Source organism: Ceratotherium simum, chromosome 19, assembly GCF_057802395.1.
Source record: "Ceratotherium simum simum isolate JZ-2026a chromosome 19, ASM5780239v1, whole genome shotgun sequence".
NCBI classification, from domain to species: Eukaryota; Metazoa; Chordata; class Mammalia; order Perissodactyla; family Rhinocerotidae; genus Ceratotherium; species Ceratotherium simum.
Genome location: NC_141918.1, coordinates 11,897,424 through 11,924,750, shown reverse-complemented (window position 1 = coordinate 11,924,750; position 27,327 = coordinate 11,897,424). Strand labels below are relative to the sequence as shown.

At 41.0% G+C, this 27,327-nt stretch overlaps 1 pseudogene; it reads right to left on the bottom strand.

The window, feature by feature from the left end:
- LOC101394528 (small ribosomal subunit protein mS26 pseudogene) overlaps positions 1 to 11,653 on the bottom strand; it is a 36,477-nt pseudogene extending 24,824 nt beyond the window's left edge.
- Positions 11,654 to 27,327: the final 15,674 nt, after the last annotated feature.

Sequence of the window (27,327 nt, the reverse complement as noted above, 5' to 3'; positions counted from 1 at the left end):
TGTAATACGTGTATAAGCAGGAAAAAACCCCCCATAAAGTAGTGGAACAGATGATTTTTGAACTTGTTTTTTACCTGCTCAACTTGCGTCAGTGTAGAGTGAGAGAAGAAATGTAGATAGCACAAGAATCAAACATAAAACACTGTTTGAGATAACCAAGAGTTGGTTATATTTGCCTATTTCAAAAGGCTGATTTGCGAGTTCTTTAAATAGCTTTAAGGCTTGATTATATACTAGAAGAATATTTATACACGTGTGCCTAATGTTAGAACACTTGATATGATGTCAGAAAATTTAAGTTAATTAGATAAAGACAATTATTTCTTTTAGAAAAATATTAGTTATATCACAATATCACAGGTGCATTGTAAAATTCCATTAGCTACGTGGAAATCCTCTCTGTGCATTTGAATTACAGGTCAGTTTCCAGAGATTCTATTCACATCCACTTTTCAGGGCAGCATATCTAATGTGCAAAGCAAGGTAAGATTAAGTCATATAAAATTATTGTAAAAATTGAGAGTAGCTGGATTTGATACATACATTTAAAACATAACTGATAAAAATCACATCTGTTTAGCTCAATTGTCAACAAAGGACCAAGAAGCAATAGCTGAACTGTATAATCATCTTTATCATTGTTGTCATCATCCTCGTCATCATCATAACCATCTCATTTCTTTAGGTTTCAGTATAATTTTTAATATAAAATCCTATTTTATCCTGGTAGGGCTGTTATTATCATTGCTCTTATAAAAGAAGGAAGATATGAAACAAATAAGTGGTTTTTCCAAGGTCATTCACAGAGCAAGATGTAGAATTCAGGTCTTTCAAACCCTGGTTTGCTGTTCTTACAGCACCACCTATAATTTGGAACTAGATTCTCAACATTAATAAAACTAATAAAATATAGATTTTGCCTGGATCTTTATATTTTACAAATTTCTTTTACATAGATTACCTAATTTCAGTCTAAGAACAATGAGGTAGTAACAGCAGCTGATACTGAACTGAGGCCTTATCAAACAGCTTTTTGTATATTATCATATCGCGGTAGGCAGCCTTAAGGTGACCCTCAGTGATCTGTTCCCCCCCCCCCCGGTATTCATGCCCTTGTGTAAGCCTCTCCGCTTAAGTATGGGCTGGAACTAGCGACTTGCCTCTAATGAATGGAATACAGTAGTCACGATGGGATCTTACTTCTGAGATTAGGTTACAAAAAGACTGTGGCTTTCATTTTGGAATCTCTCACTCTCAGCCATTGCTCTGGGGAAAGCAAGTTGGAACATCCGGGAGAGGCAAACTGTGTTGATAACAGCCCTGGAAAGAGGTCCACGTGGCAATGAATGGAAGTCTCCAGGTAACAGCCAGCCAGGATCTGAGGCTTGTCAACAGCTGCATAAGTGAATTTGGAAGCAGATCTTCACCAAGTTGAGCCTTAAGATGTTTGCAGTCATGACTGACACTTTGATTGTAGCCTTGTGAGAAACCTGAGCCAGAGGACCCCGCTAAGCCATGCTCACATTCCCGACCCACATAGATTGTGAGATAATAAAAGTCTGTTGCTTTAAGCCATTAGGTTTTGGGGTAATTTGTTATGCAGCAATAGATAAGTAATACGTATTTTTAATTCTTGTAATAGCCCTATGAGGTAGTACTATTATGCCAGCCGCGTCTAACAAATGAGGAAGTTAAGGTTTAGAGAGGTGAAGTAATTTTCCTGAAAGTAAGCAGTTAACAAGTGGTAGAGCTGGGATTTGAACCTGGCTTGCTGGACGCCAAAGCTTGAGCCCTGCGCTGCATTGCCCACTAGGAGTAAGACTAGATGCAGTTTGACTAAACACAGGTGATAATGTGAAGGATGAATTCCAATAGCACACTTTGATTTGAGAAACTTCCCTAAAAGGAGGCTAAGGTAGGCAGGGCAGGTATCATTGTCCTATTGTAATGACGACAAACCACGCAGCTCACCCAGCCAGGAGGCTGGGACATTAACCCATGCCCTCTGACCCTAGGTCTCTGCTCCGTGCCTCCTCGCCCTTAGATGCATACTCATTTTTATTAAACAGGCAAATCACATGCTACAAATACCACATATTTTAATATAATAACAGTAATGTGTAGCAATCATAATAACAATAATACGGAATCATCAATTATTAATTAAATGTATGCTAATGCTATATATGTCTGAGAAAGAGGCACTCAATACACTCAAGGCAATGTGAGAGATTATCCAAAAGTCAGTGGGACCTGGCTGGCCACCCTTTTGGTAGAAAGGGACAAATTGCCAGGGATGTGCTGGGGAAAACAGCTCCATCTGCATCCCAGGAGCATTGCCTCTACCACCAAGCGGAAAACTAATCAAATCTTGTGAGCTCTGAGACTTTTGTTTCCTCTAAAGTCATTTTTCATCCCTTCTTGCTAAGGTGCTTCATTTATATGTAAGTCACCGAACCCTGGGGTCAGCACATTTTGGTCCTCCAAGGCCTTGGGCATAAAGGAAGGCCTCAGGTGGCCTTAGAAACAGCTTATCATGTTGCAGAAAGGGTGAGATTACATTGCTTTACCAGTTTAGAATCTATGAAATAGAATATGCTTGCCAATATGAATGTATCTTATAAATTTATTTGCAAAATTGCTGATTACTAATTAAATGTCATATTTAATACTTGATTTTCTTAGAGCATCTGTGTAAGGAACTGAATTAGGTTCAGAGGGACAGAATGATCAGAAAGTTAAACAGTTCAAATGAAAAGATAATGAAAGAAGAAACTCTGCTTCTTTCTCTGAATGTTTACTTAAATTATGCTGGACTATTGGTAGGAGAGTATTTATGGATTACTAAATATCAAATTCTCATGCCAGCTGACAAAAATTTCCTTGAGTAGGGCAGAGTCCAACACTAAAATTTTCACTATGTAGTAAAGGTTTAAGATATAAGCTACTTAAGTATACTTCTTGTTCATTTATAGTAACACAGGAGAGAATTAATTATAGTGCCACACTATGGCACTATAATTAGTGTGTTAGAAATCATGGAGGGCTAAATATTACAGAATTCACAGGGATGAGTTTTGGAATATGGAGCCCTTTCCTGCAGGGTCCTCTTCCTCCATCTTCTTCAGATGAGTGGGCTTTTCATTCCCTATTCTTCTTGGACTCTGATAGAATCTTTTTATGTTTCTCAGGCGTGTTTTCTCCTCAGCAATTTGCAACCTTAGTGCAAATCTCTACAATTAAATTGCAGCTAATCAGGAAAGCTATCAGCTTTTGTCTACTTTGTAGCTAGCCATATTATTGAATTCCCCCATTGTTTTTAATGGCATTTTCCTTTATTCACTTGAGTTTTCCTAGTAGATAATCACATCATCTGTAAGTAATAACAGAGCTACTGCTGACAAGTATGTATAACACCTCTTTTCTCTTCTTTCCTTCCTTTTCTCCCTCCTTTCTTCCTTCCCACCTTCCTTCCTTCCCTTCTTCCTTTCTTCCCTCCTCCCTTTCTTCTTTTTCTTCCTTCCTTCCTTCCCTCCTTCTTTCCTTCCCTGCTTTCTTCCTTCCTTTCTTCCTTCCTTTCTTCCTTCTTCTTTCTACTGCATTGATTACAACATTCAGATGAGTATTAAATAATGGTGGTATTAGCAAGAATTCTTCTCTTATCTTTACAGTGTTTTACCAGTAAGCATGATGTTGCCTATTGTTTGAGAAAGATGTTCTTATTGTGAAAAACTGTTCCTTTCTATTTCTAGTTTACTAAGAAATTTCTTTCTTCTATTTCTAGTTTACCAGTTTTTAAAAAATTATGAATACATGTTGAGTTTTGTAAACTTTTGGTAGCCTTTGAGATGACCACTGGCTCATTGATGTGATATTCTTGCTCATTTTTTTAGGCAGTTTGCTTTCCCCATAAAGAAGACTCTGGTAATAAAATATTTGTGACATGACAGCAACATATTTTCTTGCTTAAAGATTATAAGTCTCTAATCAGGGCTGTAGTTCTTTGAGAGTAAGTTCCCTTATATATTTTTCTGTTTCTTTAGGTGTAACAAAAACATTTAGCTTTGTATCGTGCTGACCCCATAGATCTCCGCTACCCAGAGTGCACTTCATAGACGAGCAGCATCAGCGTCACCTGGGAGCCTGTGAGAAATGCAACTTCTTGGCCTCACCCCACCCTACTGATTAGTATAGTTCTGCAGGTGGGGACCAGGAGCCTGAGGTCTAACATGCTTTCTGGGTGATTCTTCTGCACACTAAGGTTTGAGAGGCACCCCTACAGAGCATGCAGGAATCATGTGACTTTCTGGGTGCAGAGCTACTGCAAATGGAACTGCAGAGTCACATACTGGGATGGGTCCCCTCACCTGCATGGAGAAAGGAGGGATTTGTGAGTGGCGTCAGAGTGTGGAGATTCAGTGTTGGAGAAAGCAGCACTCAAGGGCATTCTCTGAGGCTTGAGGACATATCTTATCTGAGGAAAAGTTTAGTTATTCAAAGAGAAAAAATTCTTGCCAACAGGGTTCAGGGCAGTGGAACTCAGCCTGGACCCATCTCCCTTTATGTTCTACAAGGCCAGCACCACATCCTTCATCTAAATTTAGGTCAGGATTATTTCTACAACACCTCACATAGGAATAATAATGAAGATAATAATTGTAATAATACCTGACATTTCTTCACGGCCTATGTTGCAGTATCTTTTCTTTACTCCTCACAACAGGTCTATAAGGCAGGAATTATCATTCACATTTTAGAGATGGGACAACTGAGGTACAGAGCAGTCAAAGAACTTATTTTAGGTAATAAGGGAGGGGGAGCATCAGATTATAATCACCAGCAGCAAACTGGAGAATTGGAGTAAGAACGTTACAGAAAATTAACACACAAAGGCCAAAAAACCTACGACATTTTCTTAAAAGACCATGTTTCTTTTATAATGATGCTTTTGCAGACACTAAAACTGTTTCTGAAAGGAGACCAAACTGTGGGAGAAAAAGCAAATAGTGCCCGGGAATGGAGCTGGGATGAATGCAGGAAACAGAGTGTAATTCCTCCCTTCTGTGCCGTACAAACTTTGTGGAGTGGCTCTTGGGAGGAATTCACTAAATACAGTTGTGGGAAAGCTGGAGCAGCAGTCCCAGCACTGAAAGCAAAGATGGAATGAACCACGAGTTCAGAGGCAGCGTCTGCAGCTCAGGGGCTGCTGTGTGTCATGTGAGAGTAGGGGCTTCCCCAGCAGAATCTGCTCTGAGAGGGTCTTCGAGCCCACAAGTATTAGCCAGCCCTTGCCAAAAGTGTACAGCATAAAATCCCTTTGCAGTGTACTATATTACTGAGTTGAATAGGCAGAGATAGGAGGGGGAGGTTTTTCATGAGCAGTTTTCCTATTATATTTCAGTTGTCATGCAGGTCCAATCATAAAGCACCAGTTATAGGAAAGTCTTTTTCAAGTGTTAAATATGGATATTAACATCACACACACACACACACACACACACACACTCTGTCCCTTTATGATCATCTAAAAAGTTCCTTCTGAGGACAGTTGGCAGTACACCCTCTCTACCCTCTTATGAGAAGTTCTGCATGAAGGGGACACGTATGTTTATAGGGATTCTTACCTCCCATCCACTTCGAGTGGTTCAAGTGATATATTTACTTGCTGAAATGGGAGGGAGGAGAGATTAAAGGCAAAATGGCAAATTATTTACAACAATTTGTAAACTCTTCAGTGGCTTAGAAACCTGGATATAACAAAATAAGTAAGTGCAGATCCGAGAGTTGGAAGGAGCCTGGAAAATTATGTAGTTTAATCCTCTGAGTTGAAGTCCATATAAAAAAAAGTCCCTGAGATGAACACAGAGACATGCTGCCCAGATCCTTCCTTCGAGACAGGCCTTGTAGTCCAGCTGCTGGGCTTGGCTTGGGACAGCCTCCAACCATCAGCCCCTTCCGGGAAGTCCTCAGCTACAGAGAGCTGCCTCCCCAAGATCGTGCTCCTCTCGGGGCAGCCCACATTCAGTGTCTGGTGGAGGAAGGGGTTGGAAAGCTACACCCTTTTGGTCTAGTTTGGGACAAGTCGGATGGATCATTTTAGCTCAGACTCTAATCGGGGTTGTCTGAGGCTGCTGGACCCACTTTGCTGCTCAACTTCTCCCTCTGCCAATCCTGCTTCCTTCCTTTCCTCCCGTGTGGTTCCCAAGGGCATTCCCTACTAAACATCCTGCACAATCAACCCCATCATAGAGTGTGTCTCTCTTGGGTTGGAGAGCCCAACCTGTGACATGTCCCCAAAGACGTCGCACTTCCCAAAGCCGCAGAGTACACACCTCATAGGTCTAATTGCATTTTCAGATAGTGTTAGTTCTTCCAAGAAGTGTTGGTATCTGCCTCTCTGCACATTTTAATTGGCTCTGTCACCCTGAACCAACCAGAACAAGACTAGGCCCTCTACATTCTATTTCCTTTATTCCATTCTCTTATCCTGAATTCTGTCTTGTAGTCTAGAAGGTAAAACAAAGTTTTAGCTGATTCATCATCATCTCCTTCTTTGGTAATTGTCTTGCTGAAAGGAGATGAAATTGAAGGGAAAAGCAAGTGATTTGTAGTCAACAGTTCAGGAAATATGAAGTGGTCCATGTTCCTTTTTAGGTGACTACTCATTACAATTTGGGGTAGTCACCTAAAAAGGATGGCTTTTGCAGGAGGAAGGGGCATGCTGGGAGCCAGGTGAGAAGCAAAGTGCTTTGCAGCAGAAGCACAGATTTGAAGGTACCCTGAGCGATTCTTTTAACCTTCTGAGATCCAACAGATATGTTCTTGTTCATTCTCCTGTGCTCTCAGTCTCGGTGAAGGGGGAAATTATTCACTAGTTTTAGAAACCTGGGAGTTGTCCTGCATTCCATACTTTCCTTCACTCCTTACATCCATTTAATATCTGCTTGCTATCGTTTCCTTCTTCCCTTACAGCCTCAATGCATCTCGTTTCCATTTCCCTCTCTCCATATCTACTGCTATGGCCTTGGTTTGGGCTCTCATTATGGTACCTGTCTCCTCCAGACCCATTCCTTTCCTTCCATAATGCAGCCAGAGTGTGCTCCCTAATAACATCAAGCTAATTATTTTGGTCAACAGCTTAAAACACTATAATGAAGCATTATTTATTATAGCAAAAACCTGGAAAAAACCCCAGTGCCCATCGATGGTAGATTTTATATAAATTTAGATAAATTGTGGCCCATTCGCACAATACAGTGCTCTACAACAACAACAACAAATTAACAAGCTACTGGTGTAACCATCCCCATGAATAGATCTCATGACTATAACATTGAGCCAAATCAAAGAGACCATTCTGTATGATTTATGTGTCTAAAAAGCTCAGAATAATCTATGATGTTGGAAGGCAGGTGGTGCTTACATTTAGGGAGGAGGGTGAATAATGATGGGGTGGGGACAGGAAGGGAACTTGTGTAGTGCAGATGCTCCATTTCTTATCTTGGTGTGGAAAGTTACATGAGTATGTTCAATTTGAGAAAAGTTACTGAGCTTAAAACTTACGATTTGTACACCTTTTGTATGTACATTATTCTTCATAAACACATTTAAAAATCCTGTAATGATTCCCCCGGGCCTACAGGGTAAAGTCCAAATTCATAGGATCCCCTCTCTGACCAGCACACTTTGCAAACCTTCTCTCCAGCTATTCCCTTTGGGTGTGTTCACTTCATTCACTCTGTATTTCTTGCAGCTCCCTGAAAAGGACAGTGGATCAGGTAATTGGAACACAAATACGGGTTTTTAACGAATGAATGAATTGTGGGGCTGATAATACTTACCCTGCCGTGCTTTTATGAGGATGAAATAGAAGGATATATGTGCAGTTCGTAGCGCAGTTCTTGAAGCATGGCAGACACTCATCATGTGTTGCGGCTTCCTCCTTCCCCTCCCATCAGTGCAATGAATGGATTTGTGAGAACTCAACATTACTGGGGTATTGCAGCTGAAGTCACTTTTGGGGAGGTATTGCCTATCAACCTCACTATCCATTTGGTGGAGTTTACTCTCCAAAGTAGTCTGGCTTGTCTTCGATTCCTGAGAAGACAAATCTTGACACAAATTTGACTTTCTTGGGCATGCTGTTCCTTCCCAAATCCCTTGGAAATATCACCACATGTCCATTATCTGATACAGGGGTAAAGAACAGCTGCAGCTAAGGAAAGACGTCTCATGGAGTCTGCTTTTACTTTATTTGGGCACTTTAGGTAGATGAGGTCATTAGAAGGATCTGAGAGTTTTTGAAGTGCAAGCTGCTATTTTCCAAAATATTATCTTCTTGCTATAAAAATGCTTCCCTTCACATGCCAGATTTCATAAAGACCTTCCATCTGGTCTGTACTGATAACTAGAATCTCGAGGTGCTCATTCCTCTTACAATTTGTAGTTTAAAATGATCCAGATGTAGAAGGATTGGGTTTTACAGCTTCTTTTAAAGGATTTAGTCTTCCTAATCCTAGAAGTGCATGTGTTGAGAACAGATCAACAGGAGACAGCGCTAACAATGAACCTATTACAAGTGTTCCACTGGCTACGTGTATTTTCATTTGGCATGTCTTAAGGGAATATAATCATGAAACAAAAGCACTGAAATCTATTAGGATAAGGACCACAGTGAAGCAGGTCATCCACAGTGGGTGAGAGAAAAGAAAACAGAGCTAGAAATGATAAATAAAATTAGAATCAAATTGTATTAAGAATAGAATCTCAAGGATTTGGCCAACCTATTGTGATCCAGGAATATGCCAATTGACTGACTGAATGATCTCTATAAATTTTGGTTCTCAATTTCTTAATCCACAAGATGTGGAAACAGATACCAAATTATGAAAGTAGATGGGATATTGATGAAAGTCCTTTCATTCTCAGGAAGGCACACTTTGGTAAGTTGGCCGACCTGGACTCCCAACTTTATGGGCCATAATACTGGTTCCAGAAAATGACTCAGGAAGGAGAAAACAAGAGAGAAGTCAGCCGCTCTAAAGAGCCGCTGCCCCATTTCCCGCCTTTCTCTTCCCTGTCCACCCATCTGCCCCCCTCCTCACCCACAGAGCATACTCATCTTCAGTGTTTCCCCACAGGTAACGTTCACTTGATTTCACACGTATAAAGATGTGGGAGGTAGAGCAGTAAGGAGCATACAGCATGAGAAGCCCAGATTCACCTCTGCCTTGAGATGGCCTTGATAACATACGGCATGGACAATACATCCTTATTAGGTTGACATTCACTTCTTCAGCAGCTTCAAGCTTATTTTCTCATGTAAATAAGCCTACATAAATAGAAGGAAGGCCTCCCCATATTAGAATGTTAGATTTAGATCTTTCACTTTTAAAGGGTAGCATAGAAAAAAAATTCCAAGAAGGACCACAGAAACATCGAAAATGACCTCTGCATAAAAGCGAGGCATAGGGAATCGGGTGCTCAAGTAATGAGAAGATAACCCAACAGGTCAGGGCCTGAGGTTTCCTGCAAAGGGATCTACTTTCCATTTGAAGCCTTGGGATCTTGGTGGTGGTGGTGGGGATAATATGTTGACAGGGAGGTGCTTGAGCCAGGTGGGGCCAGGTGCTGCTAGTGATACATCTCACTTTGCTCCCCAATAATAATCTCATCAAATATTAGGGAACGGAAATGTATTGCAGTGTCACCTGGGCTAGAGGGGTGTCCTGGATTTTGTCTCTTCCTAGACACCACCTATGAAAATCCCTGACTTGGTTATTTTCCTCAAAAGGATAGAAATTTATTTGCATGATTGATGCTGACCAGGCATCAATAGGAAGAAATGGGAAGCAAATGTTTTGAATAGACAGAAGAAAGGCTAACAAAGGTGATATCAGGGTGAGTTGCAAGGGAAGCTGTGGCTCATGTCTCAACAAGTGCCCAAGGGAATGGTGTGTCCAGGACGATACCCAGGAGCACTTAGTCTGGGAATATGCCCTGAGTAAAGTTACCGTGGGCAGGAGAAGAGAAAAGCATGAAAACTTGAATTACTATGTTTGTGATATTGATTTCTGTGGAATTTTAAACTTGTCAGCTGGTGGATGAAAATGGTCAATTTGAATACTTTATAATATGTATAAAAATAATCTGTGAAGTCTTCATCCCCAGAATTCTTCATGAGAGGAACAGTTACCACCTAAAGGAATATTTAGGCATGTACATACCAGGACTCTGAGGGCCAGAGTCTTGGCTATGTTAGGTTTGAGCTCCTTTCCAGCTCTTTCATTACAAGTCAATTTATACAGAGATCTGTAGCAATCCTTGGGCTTCTACAGCCCATTTCAGGTGATGATGACATAACAGTTAAGTTCTATCAACAATGATGAATCAGGATTTGAACAAGTTTCTCTGTATAGCTCTCCGATGATGAAATACCTGGGCAGAAGTACCTCTCTCACCTCTATGCAGCAAATGGTTAGTTGTGGAGGTGCTATGCAATTTTAGAAATAAGCAACACCCTTTGCTTTAACCATGATACAGAAATTGAGCTCCGTCCCACTTAGGAGGGCTGCTTCATTTTCACAGTTCTGTGGTCTGAGGGCTAAAATTCTGAAGGGAGGAAAAAGGCAGGCAGGCAGGCAGGCACATTTCCTGCATTTGCTAAGTGAGCCTCAAATGCCTCCACTCATTTATTTGTTGAAGACAGGGTCATCTCATTTAGTTCAGCAGCATAACCAGTGCACCAGCAAGAGAAGAAAGGCTGGCTCATAATCCCCTTTTTGTATTTCAAATATGTATTTCAAAGGAGTTTCAAATATGTTCCCCATGGAAGAGTCCACACAGGGAGCCAGACACAGGCCCCTGCTTCCTGCCCCATGAGCAGGGTTAATTCAGGAAAGCCCCGGATGCACAAGTCCACCCTGGATGGTTAAGGTCATGCACATTATATCTGAATGTGTAACTGTGGCAAATACATATTCCGGAGCATTGTCAAGTTCAGACCAGAGCATATACTGCTTGGAGCTGGGGGTAAAAGAAGAATGGTAAGAGAACTCTGAATTAATTGGGAAAAATACCCCTCCCCCAGGCATTTGACCATCTTTTATTCCCTCCTGGACTCAGAGAGATTTGGCGCAGGAGGCAAGGAAGGACAATAAGGAAGGCTAGGAAGAAGCACCGTAGGATGCTGACAGCCTCTGCCTCATCCTTCTAACTCAAGGACAAGCAAGTTAGGTTGAATACAAGGTCCTATCCAAAACCGACGCAGGCAGAAACACACAAAAGTATATATACTTTAACAATGCAAAACGTTGTATGATCCTGTGATGGGTGCGGGAACCACCTCCATTTAGCCTCAATTCCCTTTCATTTTCACTACGTAGAGGGCCAGTCTCTCACCTTGCAGGACTGCGTGGAAACAGCTTAAGACTAAACTTCCGTCTTAACTTGCACTTCCAAGCTTTATTTTGTAATTTAAGAAAATGAGTCAGCCCCATCACCTCCCCACCTGGGTATTTTCTTTATCAGGACGAAACACATCATTATTTTCTGAGGGCTGGAGCAACCGTGCAGTCCTTTCTATCAAAGGGTTTTCAATTCGCGTTGGCTTTGAATTCACCTCGTCCTCCGGCGGTCCCCGGAGCACAGCCATCTCCGCGTGATTTCCACCCCAATTTTTCCTCCTAGCACCCCTTCTACATTTATTTAATCTGAAGCCGCCTCAAATCCTTTTGCAAGGAAGCAGGATACATTTCTTAAACTACAGTTATGCACAACGCCGGCACTCAGGGTCACTCATTTGGGAGACTGACCGAGAAACGCATTCCTCACTAAGAGGTCCAGGGGGCAGGCACAGCGCCCAGGCGACCCCCGGAGTCTCCCTCCCCGTGCCCCAGCCACGGCCGCCTGTGCCTCTCAGAGGGGTCCAAAATCCCCAAGCCAGAGCGTGAGCCCTGACTCGGGGTGGGGGTGAGCAGGGGAGCCGCGGTCGCCCCCGGAAGGCGTGCGCCCCTCACCTTGTGGACGGTGCGTGCAGCCGCGTCGCACTGGGCGAACTGGGGCGTCCCGCTGGCTCCAGAAGTCTCACTCCGAGCCCGCTCCTTTTTCTCCTGAGGTTTATCAAAGCACTGCTTCTCGCATCAGCCAGCTGTGGGTTAGGCTGAGCCCCGGGGCGCTGTCCCCTCGAGCGTCCTGTGCCCGCGCGGGTGACCCTGGGCTGCGGCGAGACGGAGCCGGGAGCGCGGGGCGGCGCTGCGGGCAGCGGGCGCTGCGCTTCGCTTCGCCCAGTCTGGGCGCCCCGACTGGAAGAGGAGGCGAGAGCCAGCGCGGGGAAGAGGAGGAGGAGCGGGAGCGGGAGCAGGGGGCAGTCTGTTAAATCAGCCAGCAGGTTGCAGCCACCCAGGACATCACTGAACTGAAAAGGGGGTGGGTGGGATGAAAAGGTGCGCCAGGGTGCAACTCGGGAGGTGGCAGTTGAGGAAAACTGAGAGGTCGGAGCTCCAAGGTGCAAGTCTTGCTTAGGCTGTAAAAGAGAATTCTGGAGCTGGTGGCGCCCTCAGGGCTCTCGGTTGCAAACGCTAGAGGGCAGCGCTGTCCACGCTATAAATCTGGCCTACGGGTTGGAGGTGTGGACAAGGGACCCACCTCCTGAGCCCTTTCCTGGCGGCGGCCCAGGCGGAGAAGGGGCCTGTTGGTGCAAGGAGAGGCAGACCCCATTCCCCTCTCCTGTGGGCAGCCTGGGTTGAGGAGGCAGAGGAAAAGAGGGAGTGGTTGGCGGGTGTGGACGTTGCCTGTCTGCGGCTCCTCCAGGCAAGTCCTGGGGAGGGGAAAATTACAGTCAACACCCACAGGATGCTTTAAAGAGAGAGATGGGAAGAAGGGGGTGAGGAAGAAGTGGAGGAAAATTGGGGTGGGGAAAAGTGGAAGGGGGCAGAGAGGTGGGGAAAGCAGAGAAGAAAAGAGAAAGGGGTGCGGGGTGCGGGTGGTTGGAGCTAATAGCTCAGGTTGGCAGGGACTTTATGCTCCTCCTAGTGTTCCTGGAGCATCCACTTGCTTCAATGCTCGAGAAGTCAACTTGGAGGGACTTTACAGACCCCTGGCACTGCCGAAGGAGGCTTCCTGAGGGCTAGTTGGGTGGCTTGAAACCTTGAAGCTTTACATAGATTGATTCCCCCATATCTCAGGGGAAAATCAGATTATTTGAACTACAACCCTGACAGATGGGAGAGGAGAGATGAGAGCCATAAAAAGAAATAGAAAATCTTATGCGGACAATGTGATCTATAGACAGCCTGATACAATCTTCGAGTTGGAAGGACCTTGGAACCCCTGTAGACAACTCATGTAGCTCTCCAAAATACTTGTCTCACATTGCCTTTCTTGTGTGTAGCCTTACGGCTGAATTAAGAAGGCTTTTTTTTTTTTTTTTTGGAGCTTGGCAATTCTGAAACAATGAAATCCTTCTTCTTCAATTCAGAAAGCAAGCATGTGTGTGCTCCTTCCTGCCTTCTGGAGGGCCTGTTAGGGTCAGGAGGGGCTGGGTGATGGATGGGAAGGGGAATTTCACTGAACAAGAGAAAGGAAGGTTGGTAAACTATAGTCTTGAATTGTGATTGGCTTCTGTTAGTCGTATTACACTTAGAGAAAAGGCTTCAGTGGACTAAAGCCTAACAGGAGGATGGGATGGAAGGATATTTTCCTACCAAAGAAAGATGGTACTTCTATTTTGAAATGTGTTTGATGATGGAGGTGTTATATAAAAATAAACATAATAAGAATCATTCCTCATATTTAAAAAGAACCTCATAGGATCAAAGATTTTTAGATACTCCAGGAGTAAGTAAGGATGTGGTCCTACCCTGGCACCTCTGGAGTCCTTCCAAGAGATGAAGGAAATTTGAGTTCATTCTGTTCTTTTTTAGGAAATTAGCTTACCTATTTGGTTATTACAGTGTAAGCAACTATGTAAACATATTATACACTTGGAAACTCTCCTGGACAAAGCTCAGAATACTCCTGCTTTGGCAGATTTCAGCTTCATGAGGTTCATGGCTATTCTCAATCTATTAATTAACTTCTGGGATATATTTTTACTAGTTTTAATGGAAATCAACATCCGCTTAATTAGGACCTGGTAATTCAATTTGTGGACTGCTCATTTGAATTTCCATGGGGCTCTGTGAGTGCTTTAAGATTGTGGGTATATGTAAATCACGTGCCAATCTCATAATGGAGAATACCTTGTCAGTTTAAAATTGTCTATAAGGATTGAGTTGGGCACATGGCATAACAAATTCATCAACTTGAAGTGAGAAATCAAAAGTCACTATGAAGGAATTAACTGATCAAATTCACTCATTCCTTAAAAAAATATTGATAAACACCTACTCTGTTCCAGGCATGAGCCAGCTTCTAGGAATACAATAATGAAGATACAGTTTCTTCTCTTACAGACCCTAGAGTCTAGTGGAAAGACTGATTCACAAACTAGTAAATCCAAACCAAAGTAATAGTTGGGTGAAGGTGGAAGTATAGGGTGCCGTGGGAGCACAAAGGAGGGCAGTGTAATCCAGCCTTGAGGATCAGGGAGTAACAGTTGGAGGTGGGGGTGGTGGTTGTGTGTGTAGAGGAGGAGGGTTGGTATTGGTGGGGAGTGGGAAAAATGATGAACAATGGATTGCCTCCATCCGCAAGACACAACCTAATCACATTTGTTAGCTTTCCACTTGGATGCTGGAAGCTTACTTTAATATATGAGGAAGTAAGCATGCACATACTGCATTTTCCTGCTAGGAGTTAGACTAGAAGCTTTTTAAGGTAGGGACTATGTATGACTTGTTCATCTCACCAGTACAGAGAAAAGTCAAGATCCTAGTAGACACTTGTCTGTAGTTTCTTTCTCCACCTTGGAAGTGGGAATAAAATGGGAAGGGGAGGAGTTGTGATGGAGAGGGAGCTCACATTTATTGAACTCACACAATCCTAGGTGCTTCCCATATGTTTTTGCATCAAACAATCCCAATAACCCCATGACATAGTTAGTATCTCTTTTACTGTTGATTTCACAGAGTACGCTTCAAATTATATCCTATGTTTGTGGTATGACAAAGGCCAGAGGGAGAGGATGAAATGTCTATAGGTAGCTTTCTGCATGAGTCAACTTTCAATAAGTTATGTTATGGTAACAAAGCATACTAGCTGTGGATTGGCTGCAGGTCCGCTCGACACGGTCATTATGGGACGTAGGCCAATGAAGCCAGGCCATTCTCAAAGCAGAGGGAAGAGTAATGGTGGAATACTATAATGGTCCTTAAAGGTTTTGCTTCATTATAGGGTAAATCACTTCTGCTCACATGCCATTTGCTAAAGCAAGTCATATGGCTGAGCCTAAATTTTTTGAATAAAAAGCGTACTTCTCCCACTGGGGGGAATTCCAGGGAAGGGCTCTGTAGAGATGGGCCTGGGAGTGACAAAATATTGTGAACAAATTGTTCAGTTGGCAACAGTCTTGAACAATGCTTTTGTTTTTTTTGTTTTTTTTTTTTTACTGACTCTAAACATTTTAATTTGTGGAAACTCATTATGAACAATGCTTTTGAATGAAGACATTTTCTCTTTAAAAATATTTATTTGTTAACTCTATTGGCTAATGGTGTTCACCAACATCAGGATATAGGGAGCAAAATAATGAATCTAGGTTGATTAACTGAATTGATTAGAACATGTCATCAGGGTCCAAACTCTACAGGAACAGTTGGCCTTGCACTAAGAAAAAACTCCATTCTCTGGCCACAAACTGGCTATTTCTCCATGTTGGCATATGTTCGTATTTGTTCTCATGAAGAAATAAGTAAGGCAGACTAGGTGGATTAGGACAAACCTAGCATGGAACTAAACCTCAAGCTCTGGTGGTATAGACAGTGGCCCATGATCAACACACATCTTCATCAGAAGTAATCGTGAGAAGCAGCTCACTTAGTGATGGAGAGAAATAGTTGATACATTTTCAATAAATGTTTCTTGAACACCTCCAACCTGGAAGTTTGAAAGACATATACCTGGTCCCTGCCCTCAAGAAGCTCAAAGTCAAGGCAGGTGAAGGCACTTACATGAATTACCACATGAAAGAGCTGAAGGAGCAGAGTGAGAGCTGAAGGAGCAGAGAAGCTTATATGGAGGAATTGAGGCAAAGCTGGATTTGGAAAGTCGCGTGGAGTATGACTAGGCTCTCTTGGTGTAGTGCTAATCTATCTGCCTTGGTGCGTGTCTTCCTGCCCTCGGGAAAAGGAGCTCAGGGGTGAATATGTTGCCTGTGATCATACAGGTAGGGTGTGCTGAGCTGAGATTTGAACCCATGACTGGCTCTAAAGCCTATTCTTTTCTATTCCACTGCCATGTGTTCCAGAGATGGGCTGATAGAGCTCCAAGGAAAGCTTGGTTATGGGAATGAGTGGGCTGTGGGACTCAGGCTCACTAAAGCAGGGGCTTCCTGTGGGACTATTTGGTGGTGTGGGTGGCTGTGTGTGTGGGTGAACCAATCACAGAGTGCCTTAAAATGTGTTTATTATTATTTATTTTTATTAGTAATATTATTACTTTCTGTAGAAATTTACAACTTTCAAAGCACTTTCACTGTCTTCACAAAACCCAACAATTTCAAATCATTTTTTAAAAAAGAAATGGGTTTACAACCTAACATATTAGGTGAAAATAATATCTTAACTTTATATTTATTTATTTACTTATTTATTTTAATAGCTTTGTTGGAGTATAATTTATATAACTAACATTCATCCATTGTCAGTGTACAATTCAGTGGTTTTATTAAATTTACAGCGTTGTGCAGCCAGTTGTACCATATCTCCATTGCCCTAAAAAGTTCCCTCTTGCCCATTTGCAGTCAATTTCCCTGCTCCCAGCCCCAGTCCTAGGCAACCACCGATCTGCTTTCTGTCTCTATAAATTTGCAGACCAGTACCTATAAATACGCAATACTTTGTGTCTGGCTTCTTTTACTTAGCAAAATGTCCTTGGGTTCATTAGTATGTAGCACATACCAGTAGTTCCTTCCTTTCAATTGCTGAATTGTTTTCCGTTGTATGGATATGGCACATTTAAAAAAATCCAGTCACCAGTTGCTAAACATTTGTATAATTCCTCAACTTTAAATAGCACTTTTAAATTTACAAATCACTTTGACATACATTATCTTAATTGACTCTCATGAATCATGGGAAGAAGTCGAAGTGGGTTGTTATTCTCATTTTGTAATGGCAATCAGGATGATAATAGTAGCTGATGTTTATTGAGCACTTACTGTTTGCAGCACTGCTGTAAACATGTGATGTGTATTAACTCATTTAATCTTTCCAACAACTTTATGGGGAAAGGGCTATTCTTAGCCTCATCTCTTAGATTGGTAGACTGTGTCAAAGAGGTTAAGTAACATTCCCAAATCTTTGCATCCAGTAAGTTGGCTTTAAAACTGGACTTTAAAACCAGGCAATCTGGCACCAGTAGTGAGGCCTAGAGAAGTGAGATGACTTTTTCAAGGCCATTGCTAGTAAATGGAGGTGTTTCTCTCCTTCTTGATGCAGATATATTTGATATAAATTTATTTATCAGATCCCAGAGAATTTTAGAGAAATTAGACACCTAAGACATTAATATATAGTAACTTCCTTTTGTATAGATGATGACATGGGCTGAGAAAACAAAGATGTTTACGACCTTTTCCAAAGTCACACATCTGGTCAGAGGCACGGCCTGGATTAGATCCCAGTTCTCCTGACCCCAGAATTGGTACTTTTGTCATGACTACCTCCTTAAAGATGGATTCAACGGCTGACGTGATGGGAGACAGAAAAAAGGGAGACAGAAAAACATAGGTGAGCTTTATGTTGAGGAGAAGGATAGTGAAACGGGAAGGAAAAGCACAAAGGAGACATAATTGCTTCTCTTTGAGTTTGGAGCACAAAGAATGCATGTCTGACAGGGCCCCAAACCTACTTTAGTTCCAGCAAATTCTTGAATTTACAGGTGACTAGGCCAGCATGAAAATTCCACGTGTGTCCTGTGCCTCTACGGAGAGAATTGGCCACAATTCTTTCAGCAAGGGTTGGTGTTAAAAAAAACATTTTTAAATTTAGCTACATCAGGCTTTGGAAACTATTATTAACAAGTACTTCCCAAAGTGAGTTCTTGGAAGGAAAATAGATTGAGTTTCCATGAGAGCTTCTCTCAAAATTTCAGCTTTAGACACTTCAAATATCATAACTGCAGAGCCAGTTGTGGAATACTGCAATATTTTACCTTTCTCTCAGTGAATTTTCTCTCCTTCCTTCCTCCTCACTTTGTGAGTTAGGGTCCCTGGTGTTACAGCTTAAATGGTCCGTCCCTTGGGAGATGGTTCAAGCCTTTCCTTTGGGGCCACGTTGCCTGGTGGGGGAAAGTCTCTTCATCCCCCAATGCTATTGGGGAGACAAAGGCTGCAGAGCTGTCTCTCAGGCGCCAGACTCTCCCTTCATCATGGCTTCCTCAGACCCCACTTTACGTCCCAGGTTCCAGAGGCACAAGTTCAAAGCTTGGTTGTTACCTCTCTATACTCTTTTCTCATCAAGGACAGGCCGGTTCAGAGATTTGAGTTATTCAGAAAAACTATGTTTTTTGTTTTTCTGTTAACCCTATAGGGGAAGGTCTGGAGCATTTCATGTAGGAGACAGCATTTAGGATGGTCTGGAAAAAATGATGAGTACGATTGTACAAGTTTTCAGGAAGTCTGTTCCAAGCAGAAGGACATTTTACAATAGCAAATGTGTGAATTCATTTGAGTCATAAGATAAAGTGTTCAGAGAATAAAATAATTCAGCGTGACTGGCCCTGGGTGTTTGTTTATGTAAGTTTGAAAGGAGGATGAATGCTGCCAGTCACTGTAAGGAGTCTGAAGGACCTTAATCTGGATTAGATCGTAGAAGGTCAAGACTACAAGCAAGGAAAACCAGAGCTATTGAAATAACTATGTGTGAAAGTATAAAAATCTGAAATAAGGCAGAGACTGTGGATAGATATAGAGGTAGGGAAGTATTTGAGAGAGACTTAAAAAGGAAAAATCAACAGGATTTGGTGACCAACTGGAGAGGAGGGGCAGGAGAGATGAGGAATCTTGAAATTTTTACTTGTTTCTAGGCTGAGGGACAAAAACTATGGTTTTAAAATGCAAAGGTGAAAAGAAAGTAAGTAGACTAATCCAGACAGGCACTTTGAATACAAGTGTCTAGAGATCTGTATTAGACCTATGGAGCAGACAGAATTGATTTGGTGGATTCCTAAGGTTCTTGTCCTGCTCTTGTGTGTACCACCTAATTGTTGGACCAAAGAGTGGCAAGTTTCTTATTCTTCATCAGATAATTTCTATGCACTGATTCCAATTCAACACGATTATTTTAAACTCATTTTACTGGTAAGAAAAGGAGTGGGCAGGGGTAGGCAGGTTTGAGGAGAGGAGGAGAGAACGTGAGAGGAGGGTATTTCATTCATTACCTCTGTCAATGAACGTGTTTCCTTGGTGCAGTGGTTTCTAAGCCTGGCTGTGCATCCAAATCATCTGGGGAATGTAAAAAAAACTACAACCCAGACCCTGCCCTGGACCTACTGACTCAAAATCTCTGACGCTGTGGCCCAGGAATCTGTATTTTTTGAAGTTTCCCCAAATGATTCCTTAATGTGTTAAAAAGAAAACCAAAATATTGCTGGAGACTCAGATACAATGTATTTTCAAGATGGGAATTTTGTCCTGGAACAGGTTTTCTCCAACTGTTCATATCATGCAGCCTTTCTTTTACCCTGCCAGACAGTCAGTGATTGTCTCAGTCTGCTCAGGCTGCCATGACATAACAAAATAACATAGACTCTGTGGCTTAAGCAAAAGAAAATTATTGTCTCATGGTTCTGGAGGCTGGAAAGTCCAAGATCAAGGTTCTAGCAGGATTCAGTTTCTGGTGAGACTTTCTTCCTGGCCTGCAGGTGGCCTTGTTTCTCTGTGCCCTCACACGGTGGAGAGGGAGAGAGAGATCTCTGATGTCTCCTCCCTGTATAAGGATGCCAGTACTATTGGTTCAGGGCTCCACTCTTATGACTTCATTTAACCTTAATCACCTCCCTAAAGGCCCTATCTCCCATACAGTCACACAAAGGGTTAGGGTTTCAACATATGAGTCCATAGCAGTGGTCTACAGAGCCAATCTCACTGTCTCAAGAGAGACTGTCAACAACAATAACAGTAAGACACACAGACACACACACGCACACACACAGAGTGTTTTCTAGCTTCTCTCTACTACAATTATTAACACGTTACCTCTTTTCTCACCACTGTTTTAAAATTTGCAAAGTGGAAATTTAAAAAAATCAGTGACGTCAAGAAACAAAGTAAAAAGTGTCAAAGTGATATAGTCAATTGTTTGGTAGGACATATTAGAGTAGTTCTGGTAGTCTAGAATAGTAGAGAAGTCCAACTCTTTTGATTCTTGAACCACTTGCATAGAATCATATACTTTTACAATTTGTGTAAGGCTTTAAATAATCATTTTGTAATTCAGGTAAAAATATTTTAAGTTAGCATATCATAATAACCATAATATACATGTGTCAGGGTTGTGGCAGAACCAAGATCCAAATCCAGGTTTTCTGAGATAAATTTCATATCTTTTCCCAGTCCAGCCTGACTCCCATGTCTGCCATTGTTGTAATACAATATTATTGTGTTAGTTTCCTAGAGTGTTGTAACAAAGTACCACAAACTAGATGACTTAGAACAATAGAAATTTATGCCCTCGCAGTTCTTGAGGCTAGAAGTTCAAAATCAAGGTGTTGGCAGGGTGATGCTCCATCAGGACTTTGGGTAGAATCCTTCCTTGTCTCTTCCTAGCTCCTGGTGGTGGCCAGCAATTCCGATGTTCCTTAGCTTGCAGCTGCATCACTCCAGTCTCTGCCTCTGTTTTCCCTGTGTGTCTCTGTCTTCCCGTGGCGTTTTCCTCTTCTTGTAAGGACGCCAGTCATAGTGGATTAGGGCCCACTCTAATGACCTTGTCTTAACTGGATTACATCTGCAAAGATCCTATTTCTGAATGAGATCACATTCACGGGTACAAGGGACTGGGACTTCAACAAATCTTTCTGGGGACACGATTCAACTCATAATATCAAGTAACCCAGTAAGAGCTCCTGGATTTCTGCACCAGACAATCGTCTTCATCTCCACACTAATATAGTATACTAACCCACCGAGGAGACTGTTCTATGATTTAGAGAACATTATTAATTTAAAAAATCTTTAAACTAAAAAGAAAATGTCTATTTAATTTCTGCTCGATGGCTATGCATTCCTTTTAGGAGTAGAAAGTATTATTTTGTGGAGGAAAACAGATAATCAGGACTCTCACCTTCTTTGTGAGCCTTGATCCAGCAGGTCAAGTGCCTGAGTTCGGAAGGGTTTTTATGTATCTATGGCAACACAACTCTGGAATTGTGGCGTTAAAATTTTTGTTCTCAGTATAACCGTGGACACTGATCTTGATGGTACTATGATAGTAGGTTTTTTCCTTATTTTTTTTTAGCTTTTATCAAGTCTCTGCAGTGTGCAAGGGCTCCAGCAGAACAAATAAGATGCTGTCTACCTTCAAATGACACTCACCCTTGCTTTCCCTCCAGAGGTGGAAAAACATCAACAAAAACTATCTTTGCCTCTGGCAAAATGTAATTTAAAAGGAAGTACTGTACCAAATAAGAGAGAGGTAAAAGATAAACAGAGAGAATGAGAGAGAGAGAGAGAAGGAGAAGGAAACTCTAGCAAATAGTAGTACTCCTGTTGCATTTATGTTGGAATAATTTAGTCTCTTGCTTAGAAAAGTATTGATAATATTTTTTTGTTTTGTTGTTTTTGAATACTCTTTTTACATTTGAATCCATCTTTGTTTCTAATCCCCTTTTAAAGCCAGGCCTGATGTTCTCTCTCTGTGACCTAGCTTCATGAACTGGTAGATCAAATTTATAATCTGGGGCCGACAGTTCAGAGACTGAAATGATGGCACCGATGTGGGTATAATGGTTGTTCACTAAGTCACCTGAGGTTACACCACATTTCAGGATCACATTGTCTAAAATTTGGAGAAATCCTAGCATATTGCCAGAGTGAGGTACATAATCTGATGGACATAAATGAGACTGAATAAAGACAATATTTTTTTATCCTATCTGGGTTAAGGCGTATAGAGAGTGTACTATACAAATTGATGCAAAAATTCAAGGTTGCTTAGTAAGCCTAGAAAAGCTTCTGTCTTTGTATTTATTTAGACATTTCCAACACATTTATAAATGGTCACTTAGTCTCACATTTGAATAGATTTTGATCCAGATCGATGAGTCACAAAGCTGACTCTTGATGCTCCTAGATGAGTTCCAGTGCTGACCTACTATCAAATAATGATGGAGAGAAAAAAGGCAAGATTTAAAAAGTTCTCAGTTGGCAAGGATAATACATAATATGCTACCTAAGTCCCCAAATTGGTTAGTCTGATTCTATAGAAATACAGATGGAAGAGTTTTTCCAAATAGGCAGTTGACCTCGTTTCCACCCTGCCATCGCTGCCTGTGCTGGTGAGCACAAAAGGGGATTGCTGGTTTAACCAGCGATTTACTCCATTTTGCTTATTCGTTCTCCTCAGTTGAACTTGGGTTGTTTCCTATGGGTCCTAGCTGACTCCATGATTTAGCTTTGGGCGTTGCTATACAAATGTATGAAAACAGTGTTTGCAAACATCACCCACTGTTTTCTACAAACCCGTACTACCTACAGGACAAAGTCCAAATGTCTTAGCTTTGCACTCAAGGTCTTGTCCAAATGAGTCCCTTTACCTGGGCCTGAAGCCTCAGCCAAGCCAGTCCATTGTCCGGACAAACCCTGAGGCTTCTCACCTTCGACCCTTTGTGCATGCTGTTTATTCTGCTTGAAATAAGTCAGTTAATTGAAATTTTGCCCATCCTTCAAGTTTCACCTCCTGTATGAATTCTTCATTTAGCCTTGTGTTGATCTCATCCTGGGGATTTATTTGAAATAGGCAAAGCAGACTTTTATGGCATAGGTGCCTTCTTTTGCATATTTTTTTCTTCCCTTGAAAAGAGTCAAAGACCAGCATTCAAGTATTTTGACTCAAAAGGTATCAGTGATTATGAAGTAACATTGTGCTGGTCAGCAGGGCCCATCCAGAAGAACGTTCTGATTTAGTGAACTTGTTAGTCCAGCCAATAGCAGCTAGACCTCCTGTCCTCCTCCTGGTCTTAGGAGGAAGAAAGCCAATAACAGATTTCCTCCTTGTAGCATTTCTGATATAAGTGCTTTGGGGCAGACACTTGAGCATTAGCAGCAGCTGGTTTTCCTCCGGAAGATAGAAGTCAAGGAGGCAGGGACAGTTTTCATGGTCATGGGCCTGGGCTGCTACAGTGGCATTATGTCCTTTCCAAAAAGCATGATACTACTCTGGCTCCCCCCTAGCTATGTAATTCTAAAGCCTGAAGAGTTTCATCTTTTACTTTTGACTTTGGTGTTCTCTCCAACACTCTCAACTTCAAGGCTGATGTCTTGAGGACGTGTGAAATAATGACTCCAGTGGGAAGCCACATTCTTAATCTTGCCATTGCCAGCAGATGCACCTTCCATATTAAATCCTGTTGAGGCTGAAGGTTTACAGACATCTCTTATTACTGCTTTGGTTGCAAGTGCAGAAGCAGTGGTTGTCTCTTATAGCTCAGAGGTTTTGAACTGTGGGTCTCTCATTCAACTTAGATTGCAGACCTCAGGCAGAGAACACTTCCCTTGCTAAGCCAGTGTTTCCTTTGATCTCAGTTTGCAGACTTGATAACTCTGGTCTGAGTTTATTTCTCCCTTATAGGTGTTACTAAAAGTGACAAGGAAGAGCCAACACATGGATCATTATGAATATTCCGACCATTTCCCTTAACACTGGAGTCTCTATTCACACATGGGCATTATTCCAAAGTACAGAGGCAAGCATTTGACTATGTATTTTGCTACCTCACTATAAGGATCACCAGCTTTGCAGTTGGCTTGCCTCCGCTAAGCCTTGACATATTTTGGCTTAAATTCTTGGTAGCACTCCACTTTCAGGTACCAGTTTCTATATCACAAAGATTTTATTTGGCTGATTATAAGAAAAAGCCAAATAAATAGCGCAAGAAATATGGAAGATTATTTCTCTTTCATGTAAAAGAAGTCTGGAGGCAGGCAATTTGGGGCCAGAACTTAGTCTACTGTTTATCTGCTATGCCATCCTTTGTACTTAGAATCCAGCTTTTGAGGTTGCCTCATGGTGCAAAACGGCAGCTGGAGTTCCAGACAATTTGCTCAAGTTTTATACAGAAAGAATGCAGAGGACAGAAGGGCAAAGGGATCCCCTCCCTGTAGAGTCTACCACCATAAAAGTGAGTAGCAAATATAGTCTTCCAGCTGGCGTACTGAGGCCTGTAATTAAACCAGGATTCTGTTAGTAGGTAGAAGAAATTGGATAAGGTATAGACAACTATTACATGATCTTACCCATTTCTCTAGCATTTAGCCATCTGTTATGCCAAATACTAAAAATATTAGTAAGCCCTTGAGGATATGTCTTACAAATACAAAACAAAAATGTGCAAAACTACTCATGGCAAAATGATTTCTAATAGTAAAATATTGAAAACAACCTAAATACTCACTCTTAGATTAACTGAACAACCACAAAATGGAGTAATTTACCACCATAAAAATGACAAAGAAGATCTTTATGAAACTATATGGAGTGATTTCCAGGATGTATCATTAAATAAAGAAAGCAAGGTACAAAAGAGGATGAGTAGTGAACTCCCTTTTGTATAATAAAGGAAGAGAAATAAGAATACACACACACACACACAACACACACTGTTTAGTTTTTCAAAAACAAAACACAGGAATGACAAACTAGAAACTAACGAAAGTGGTGACATAAGCAGGCAGGTGAGAATTAAGGAAGGGATAGGGCTTGGAGCTAGAGTTCTCCGAATATACTCGTTTTTTTTTTTTTAATTTTTTATTTATTTTTTTCCCCCAAAGCCCCAATAGATAGTTGTATGTCATAGCTGCACATCCTTCTAGTTGCTGTATGTGGGACGCGGCCTCAGCGTGGCTGGAGAAGCGGTGCGTCGGTGCATGCCTGGGATCCGAACCCGGGCCGCCAGCAGCGGAGCGCACGCACTTAACCGCTAAGCCACGGGGCCGGCCCCGAATATGCTCTTAAATAGTTTTGACTTTTGTAACGTAATATTCATGTAAATATTTTATATATTCAAAAATAAAAAAATAAAAAGGATGAAAGAAAAGGCAAACAAACACTAAAACAGAATACAAACGCAAACAGCGTTTACTGTATGTAAAGTTGATATCATAACCACACAGAAAAAGGAATTAATTCAAGTAACTTTTGAACACAGTAATCTGATCATAATCACTTAAAAAAATATTCCAAGGACAAAAAGAATCACAAAACACATCTGAACTCTTCTTTTTAGGTTTGCTATTGTTAGTGATATTGGTGGTGTAACTCTCAAACTATTGTGTTTGTGTAGTGGAACAGAGTAAATTAATGAATATATAGATTTTGGAGGGAAACAAGGATTTTCATTGTGGAAAAGGGAGCTACAAATATGGAATGTGGGAAGTTAAGGAAGAACCCTAGGATGTTGGATTGGAATTGGAGATATCAGAATGAACTAATTGAATATGTATATATATATTCCTTGCTCTCTGCACTAAAATGTCTCAGAAGCAGTTATACCCTTGGAGCAACAAAAGCGCACCTCATTAATTTTCTTAGGTGAAATAATGGTATTGTGGTTAGTTAAGTTAATATTCTTAGGAGATGCCTGCTGAAATAGAGATAAAGTCATGATGCTTACAATTTATTCTCAAATGGCTCAGTAAAAAGTTAAATAATGTAAAACACTCTATTCATCTATCTATCTATCTGGAGAGAGAGAGTAAGAGGAAGCAAATACAGAAAGTTGTTAAGAATTGATGAATTTAGGAGAAGGGTATATAGGTGATTTATCGGTTTATTCTTTCAACTTTTACATAGCTTTGAGAATAGCTGGAATCTCAGGTTTGGGAAATACTATCAGGTTGATGGATGGTAGGAAACTATTAAAAATGTTTAATTTATTCAGAATTTACTATGGAATTATTATGTTCAATTCCCATGCTTTTTAATCCTAAGAATTCACCTTCCCTGACACTTCTTATATTTAGTTATTATGTTGTCTGTTCTCTCCACCTACAATGAGCTCCATGGAGCAAGAATTTGGTTTTGATTACTACTATAGACCCAGCATCTTAGATGGTGCCTGGCACCTGCTAGATGCTCAAGAAAAATATCTATTGAGTAAAACAAAAAGAAAGAACAGAAAATATGGATTAGAAAATAAATTGGAATTAGTACATGGCTTTCTGTATCCATGAGTCTTCTCTTTATTCCTTAATGATCCAAAATTTTATAGTGGTATAACCTGGCACATATACATTACCAGGTGCTGGACATGTGGATGGCACTGTCAATATGGACACGTCCACCCCACATCTCTGGGAAATTCTGTATTATTTCTCTGGTTTTTAAAATGTGAGGTCTCTAATATTTTAATTTTTTAAATATAAAAGTTTAACACGAAACATGGACATATTTTTAAAAATTACTTAGTCATAGAACACTTGTAATGAAAACTAGCCATGTGCTACCCATTGCCACCCCCACTAAGAAGCAATTATTTTTTCTTTTTTTTATTGAGATACTATAATTGATATACAACATTGTATGGGTTTAGGTGTACAACTAATGATTTGATATATGTATATATTGCAAAATGATTACTACAATAAGTTTAGTTAACATCCATAGCCTTACAAAGTTATAAAATTTTTTTCTTGTGATGAGAACTTTTAAGAAGTAATCATTTTTAATGCTTTTACTTGCTTTATTTTCAGTAGTTTTGTCCTTACTTACAATGATATGCTTATACTATTGCATTCTTACCAATCAAGTTGAGAGATTACCTATTGACTTCCTGTTTTGATTGGTGAAGATTTATCTCTTTTGAGACACCCACCACCTCTCCTCCAATCTTCCCAATATGGATATATTACTAATTTAAGTGATCAGAAATCAATAATTATATGAATACATTTATTTATTATATATTTAAAATTGTTTCCTAGAGTTTGTAAGTGCTCTTTTTTCTTTTGTCCAA